This window comes from Solanum dulcamara, chromosome 12 (genome assembly GCF_947179165.1).
Source record: "Solanum dulcamara chromosome 12, daSolDulc1.2, whole genome shotgun sequence".
Taxonomy (NCBI): domain Eukaryota; kingdom Viridiplantae; phylum Streptophyta; class Magnoliopsida; order Solanales; family Solanaceae; genus Solanum; species Solanum dulcamara.
In genome coordinates this window covers 48123914-48131932 of record NC_077248.1, presented here as the reverse complement: position 1 = coordinate 48131932, position 8019 = coordinate 48123914, and positions in this window count along the sequence as shown.

The following is an 8019-nucleotide window of genomic DNA, read 5'->3' as shown; positions in this document are numbered from 1 at the left end:
ACTGGTGGGTTGATAGTAGGTGCTATCATGACTTGAGAAATTGGGCCATGACATTATCTCTTGTATCATTTCTCTTAGCATTTTTAATTCAAAAAATAAATATAAACAATCAACATTAGAATAAATATTATGTGTTAAAAAAAAGTCCAAGCTTAAGAAGGCTTTTTCAAATTCTCATCATCTAGTGATATCACTTTTTACCACTAAATAGAAATCTAAAAATACTTGCATATGCTTCATATTGTTCAAATCTATTTTAAAGTAAAATATGGTTTGATTACTATGTATAAGATGTAATTAGCTCTAAAAATATCACCCGAATTTGTGATTTCGTTATCAACATTTTTCTCAAATAATTCCTTTCCAAATACTATGAGTTTCTTATGAAATTAAGGATCTTTATTCATCTCAAATACAATTTTTTAGTAAAATTCATATCAGTTACAAATCCTTATTCTCAATATTTTTTTGGGTAAGAAGAAACTAGACTTTCTCCCAAAAAATTTCTTTACAAATTTAACTCTACACATTTCTTTTTAATCAGAAACTTACACCATGTGTCCCCTAAATTTAGTGGTCTTGAGTTTTTGCCCTCCATTAGAAAAGTCTTTAAAAAATAGTCTTCCTTCCACTTTAAGTAGAGTAAAAGCACACTTTTACTCCTGTACACTTCAAATATTTTAAAATAACTCTCTATGCTCCATAGCCTCTCAACATTTTTTTCTCTCTTTCTTTTATTTATTATTTTTTCTTTAAGAAAAACGACGCTTTGTTTCTCTTTTTTCTTCTTTTTTCTCAACTTATACTTTTCTTCTTTCTTTATTTTTGTTTCATTTACTCTTTTTTATTTTCTTTTCTTTCTTTTTTTTTAAAAAAATTCTTCTATTTGTTTTTCTTCTTTCTTACTCTTACTATTTTTTCCAATGAATCGAAAGTTAGGTGATTCTCAAAGAGGATCTTCTTTTTTTGACATGTAAGTAAAATTAAGAGTTTTATTTTCAAGTTAGTTAATCACATTTGTAATAGGAATTATCCATATTATCTAATGTAGAAAGAATGATGTATGTTAGCATCTAATTAATAAAGTAGTCTATGGAGAAGAATATCATAGTTTTGGAATAGTGTTTTCCATGAGGAATACGTTATTGTTTTAAGCCCTCAGCTATGTGTTGTGTCTAAGTCAAGAGTTATAGAGTATCTCATAAGCTAGTCATAGTGAAATAGTATAAATTGTTGCCCATGAGGCACATGTTTTTTTAAAAAACATCTCCGAGCTACGTTTTACCTCTCAGGCGATAGTTATTGTGTTCTACATAAGCTAGCTTAATGAAAATGATGTAAAATATTGTCCACAAATAGGAATGGCAATAGGGCGGTATGGGTGCAGTGCGATGCGGGTTTAGACCTATGCGGTGCGGGGTGGGCTTAGACATATGTGAGAGTGGAGTGAGCGGATTGAAATTAAAATTTTTTAATTTTATGAAAGGCGGGTGCATGGGCGGGTTAGGGATTTCTTTTTTCTACTCAATGGGAAAATATATTACTTAACTAAACGTGCTCATGTATTCGAATGTAAATATCAATCCTACTGCTATTGCAGGCATGGTGGCATCACTGCAACACTACAATAACTACAATTATATGATAATATAAATTCTAAAAAGATATTTCTACTAATAAATTATGCATGCACAGTAAATATAGGACATAATCAATATGAATCAGTAGATGCAAGACCAATATCTTAAAACATGAGTAAAACTATGAAAATATTTAAACATCATAATCATTGGTAAATGCATCAAAACATCATCATCATGAGAGCTGTATTATTAATAGTTTATGCTATTTGTGAGGGAAAATATAGTTAAAATTTAAATAATACAAAGCTAAACTTAGAACAGCATAGAGCAAGTGATAGAAAGTTTCAATGTTTCACTCTTCACAACAAAAGTGACAAAGAACCGATGTGCTTAACTCTCTTTGTTCAAAATTTATGTGGCCTTGTTGAGATTTTGAAATTCAAATTTCAAAATTTTGGCCATGAATTCAAAAAATAAAAACTTTAAGTTTTTTTGGAATAATATTTTATAGATTTGGCAACTACATAAATTCTACTATAAATCACCATAATTAAATACTTTAAAAAAATCTAAGCTTGTCGGTTGGGGCGGGGCGGGTGGACAGGGGTTTGGTGTAGGGCGGGTGAGCTATCACGACTAAAACTAGGCCCTAGGAATGACACATCGATTATAATCCCGAAGGACTCCAACCAAACCTCTTAGCATATCATACATAAGGTAAACATGAACTATTGAAAGAAAATCATAAATGCGGAAGAGAAGCCTCAAAGTAGATGCCTAAAAAAAGAAGTCAAACATAATCTCCGAATAAACGGGAACTACATACTCATAGTGGTCTGACAAGTCTCTTCTAGTCTAGACGGAGGCATAGGACAAGATCTAGCTAACCTAAACATAAAATAAAGTCATGAAAGAAAGCATAAGAACTCATGTCGGTTTCTCTCTCGAAGAATGAGGATTTACCAATCAAGTGATCAAAAAAACTGAACTGCCGATGAGCGAAAGGATGAAAGTCGACCCCTATATTATTAGACAATGTAGGTAAAAGTATGAGTTAGTACACGAAATGACCTTAGTATATGGAAAATATGCTTGATCATGAGAAAAGGACATAGAAAGTGTGAACATGTAATGCATGACCAAATATCTTGAAAAGTGTGAAGTAAATATAAAAACATATAATAAGGTCAATACATCATAAAAATATCATTTAAGACTTTATAAGAAAGACATAGACATTTGTGGGATATTAATCTTAACTAATGTTAATGACCATGTGACCTACAACATGGAATCCGATGTAACTCCCTTCACCGAGAAGAGAGAGGCTACTTGCCAAGATAAACTCCATATCATAATCATAATCATGTGTTATATGTGGATTCACTAGCTAGGAATTTCAAGGAAACCTATGGGGGGAACATAGTTTGGGACTAAGGATTGCTACTAGAGACTCCCTTATCAAGTCTCCACCACAAATTCCTCTCTGTGCTAAGTTAATCCCAACGAAATAAGTAAATCATTTATCATTCATATCATTAGGAAATGCAATAGTCAATACCAATCCACATCATAACATATATCATAAGAATAACTCCTTGAAAATCATGATCATGACATAATTCATATAGACACTTACATTTCTAAGCACCTAAATCATGATTTCTTCATATTATGAGAAGAGCTTTCACAATTCATTCATTCATACTTGGAATCATGCTTTGAAATATAATTCATAGCTTTTGTAAAGCATTCGTAAAATATTCATAAAGTTCATGATTCATACTTGAAAATCATAGCATAATGCATGGATCCATATGAAATTAATTTAAAATTATGTATCATAGTAAATTCATGCATAATATAGAATAACATTAATTGAAATCAATTGAGAAAGACCCATGAAGAATTGACATGAAATCCTTTGAAATTTGGTGGAATTAAAATTAGGAGAATTGAGTTCTTTTGGAACCCAATGGATGGAAGGAATCTATTGGTGAATTTCCATATACCCAGAAATCAAAGCTCTAATGCAATAATGGAGTTTGAAAAACCTTAAAATTGAGAATCCTAGCATGAACTTGAAGAAGAAAACCTTGGAGAGAATTATTTAGAGAGAAAATTTTGGTTGGGATTGTATTTGAGAGAATGAGGGGTTAATCAAGTGTTTTGTGTAGTTATTGGTATAGGAAATAACTCCAAAACATCCAGGCTTAATTATAAAAGAGTGGGGGAAAAGTCCATATTGACCAGATTCCCACGGACCGTATAAACATCCATAATGGGCTCTTGGGTAATCGAGTTCATAGACCACCTTATGGTTTGTAAAGTTGTCCATGGTCCATGGTCCTTGTCGTGGGACCTTGCCTCAGTATCCACCTTCCAAGATCAGTTCCACGGGATCCTTTATAGGCTGTGGTTTCTTTCACGGTTTATATGAGGGTCTGTATACCCTCTTCCTTTGCCACTTACCCTTGTTTTTTTCTACCGATGGTCTACGGTCCATAGGACCTTGTACGGATAGTATAACCGGTCTTATAGATTCACTTGGCCACATTTCACTGGGGTCTGTTATATGGGTGGTCTCCACAGACCGTATACTATTATACGATCTGTGAAGGGCCTCATAAAGTATCAAAAGCTGTAATTTTTTGAGATTTCTCTTTTTTCTCAACTTTCAAACTTTTGGAATTTTACAATATCTCCCTCTTAGGAACATTTGTCCTCGAATAGGACTCAAGCTAGCATGAATAGAGTTGGGAAAAAGACTATCAACCCATCATGAATACAATGACACATTAAAAATGCATAAATCAAGGAGTAATCAACCCAAGCTAAAAATAATTTTAAAACTCATTTCATGAACATGCATGCGTACGAAAATATGAGAATGAATGAAATGCATGAATTCAAAGAAGTGAACATGAAGGAACTTAATACCTGAAATTGGAATGGAAGGAAAGTGATGAAGATAATGAGACATCATATCAGCTTCGGCCTCCCAAGTAGCAACGTCAACTACTTGGTTCCTCCAAAGACCCTTCACGGATGCAACTTCTTTATTTGTCAACTTTAGGACTTACCGGTCTAAATTCTATATAGGAAACTCTTCAGAACATATACTCTTGTTCCCACCAACACTGTCCAAAGGCACAATAGAGGTAGCATCACCAACACAATTTTTCAACAAAGAGACATGAAACACCGGATGTACCGATGCCAACTCCGAAGGCAAATCCAACTCATAGGCTACCTTACCAAAACACCCCAAAATATGATATGGGCCTATATAACGGGGACTAAGGTTTCCATTCTTACCAAAATGAATCATAACCTTCATAGGTGAGATTTTCAAGTAAACTCAATCATCAACCTCAAATTCAAGTTCTCTTCTCCTCACATCCGAATAGGACTTTTGTCGGCTTTGTGCAGTCTTAAACCTTTCTCTAATAATTTTAACCTTATCCATAGCTTCACAAAACCATCCAATAGGAGACCTATACCTCCTACCATACAATGCCTCAAATTGAGCCATTTCGATACTCGAATGATAGCTATTGTTATAATGAAACTTAATCAACAATAAATGGTTATCCCAATTTCCTTTAAAGTCGATCACACAAGCCCTCAACATATCTTCTAAAGTTTGAATATTTCATTTGTCTTGACCAATGGTCTGAGGGTGAAAAGTTGTACTAATCTTAACTTAAGTACCAAGTCCCTTTTGAAATGACCTCCAAAATTGAGATGTAAAGTGAGTTCCTCAGTTCGAGATAATAGACAAAGGAACATCATGAAGCTTGACCAATTCATGAATGTAAAGTCTACCATAGTCCTCGGCTAAATAATAAGTCTTAATGGGTAGAAATTACACCAGCTTAGTCATTCGATCCACAACAACCCAAATCTAATCACGTTGCCTACGAGTACCAGGTAAACCTGTAATGAAATTCATGTTCAATTCTTCCCACTTCCAAGTAAGAATCTTAATGTCTTGAGTTAAACCTCCCAAATTTTGGTGTTTAACCTTCACTTTTTTATAATTCAGACACTTAGCCACAAACTTCATAATATCCTTTTTCATGCCATCCCCTTAATACACCTCCCTCAAATTTTAATACATCTTTGTGGATCCTGTATGAATAGAATCCTATGAACTATGAGTTTCAGACAATATCATTTTCCTCAAACCATCAACATTGGAACAAATAGTCGACCTTGATATCTAAGAACACCATCTCTCCCTTAGGATAAAGTCTTAATGATTGTTTCGATAACTTCTTTTTTCAACTCAACCAAAGTTGGATCACTATCTTGCTTTGCATTTACATCCGCCACAAAAGACAATTTGAAACCATTTTGTACAACAACACCACCATCTATGGAATCAACCAAGCAAACACCCAAATGAGCTAGACTATGAATATCATGAACTAACTCCTTCTTTTCATCCTTAATATAGGCAACGCTATTCATAGAAAGCTTACTAAGAGTATCGACAACTAAATTTGCCTTTTCTGAAGGGTACAACACACCCATATCATAATCCTTCAACAATTTGAGTTATGTCCTTTGTCAAAGGTTCAAATTCTTTTGGTTGAATACATATTGAAAAAACTTATGGTCGGTTAATACATCAACATGGACACCATATAGGTAGTGTCTCCATATCTTCAAAGAAAACTCAACTGCTGCTAGCTCCAAGTCATGAGTTGGATAGTTCTTTTCATGCACCTTAAGTTACCTTGAGGAATAGGCTATGAGCCTATGACCTTACCATTTTACATCAAAACAAAACCAAGAAAAATTCTGAAAACATCAAAATACACCACAAAACCATCAGACCCCAAGAAAAATTCTGAAAACATTAAAATACACCACAAAACCATCAGACCTTTCTGATATAGTCAACACCAAAGCAGAAGTAAGTCGATCTTTCAACTCCTGAAAGCTTTTCTCACATGCCTCGGACTATTGAAATTTCACCCTTTTTTGAGTCAAAGTAGTCAAGGGCGATGCAATGGAATAAATTCCTTTCACAAACCATCAATAATAATCGGCTAAGCCCAAGAAACTCTTAATATTGGAAGGATACAAAGGTCTAGCTAATTCTTAAATGTCCTAGTCTTATTAGGATCAATCATAATACCTTCATTGGAAGTGATATGGCCAAGAAAGCAATCGACCTCAATCAAAACTCACACTCGCTAAACTTAGAAAATAATTAACGATCCTTGACAACTTACAAAACAATCCTCAAATGATTGATATGGTCATCCTTGCTTTGAGAATCGAATGAAATATCATCAATAAACATAATAATGAACATATCTACATATTATTTGAATGCCCTATTCATCAAATTCATAAAATCTGCAAGAGCATTTGTTAGTCCAAATGAAATAACCAAAAATTCAAAGTGACCATATCAAGTTCTAAAATCCATCTTTGGAATGTCACATTCCTTTTACTTGAAGATGATGATAACCTAATCGGAGATCGATTTTTGAGAAATAACTCACTCTTTGAAGTTGGTCAAACAAGTCATTAATTATTGAGATGCTATACTTATTCTTATTTGTGACCTTGTTCAATAGTCGGTAATCAATACACATATGGAGCACCCCATAGAGAGATACTCGGTCTAATGAAACTCATATCCAACAAATCCTTCACTAATTTGTTAACTCTTTAAGTTTCTCTAGGGCTATTCAGTAAGGAGGGATAGAGATAGGCCGGGTATCGAGAAGAAGATCAATACCAAAGTTTATCTCTCTTTCGAGAGGGTTACGTAGAAGATCATCAGGGAACACTTCTAGAAACTCATTAACAATCAAAACTGACTCAAGAGTAGGAGCTTCGGAATTCGTATCCCCAAACCCATACTAGATTATAGATGCAACCTTTATAAATCATTTTCCAATCTTTAGGGTATGAGATGAACTAACCCTTAAATACGTAATTACTACCTTTCCATTTTATGACTAGCTCATTAGGAAATTGAAACTTAACCACACATATTCAATAATGAATGGAAGCATAACATACATGAAGCCAATTCATACCAAGTATAACATCAAAATCGGTTGTATTAAGCTTTATAAGATCAACTGAGGTAATTTTATGGAAAACTGAGACTGAACAATTTTGATAGACTCTTTTAGCCAAGACTGAGTCACCAACAAGAGTATAGACCAAAAAAAAGCTCTAACAAGATCTTGGGACTAACATCAAATTTCATGTCAAGATAAGGAGTAAACAATAATAAAGTAGCACCCAGATCTAACAATACATAACATCAAATTTAAAGACTCATAAATACCAATCACGACATCGAGATAATCCTCTACTGATGTCAAGACTGGAGAGCATAGAAGTTATTTTGGCACTGACCACCAAAATAGTAGAATCACTAGGCTGACCCTAACGACCATCT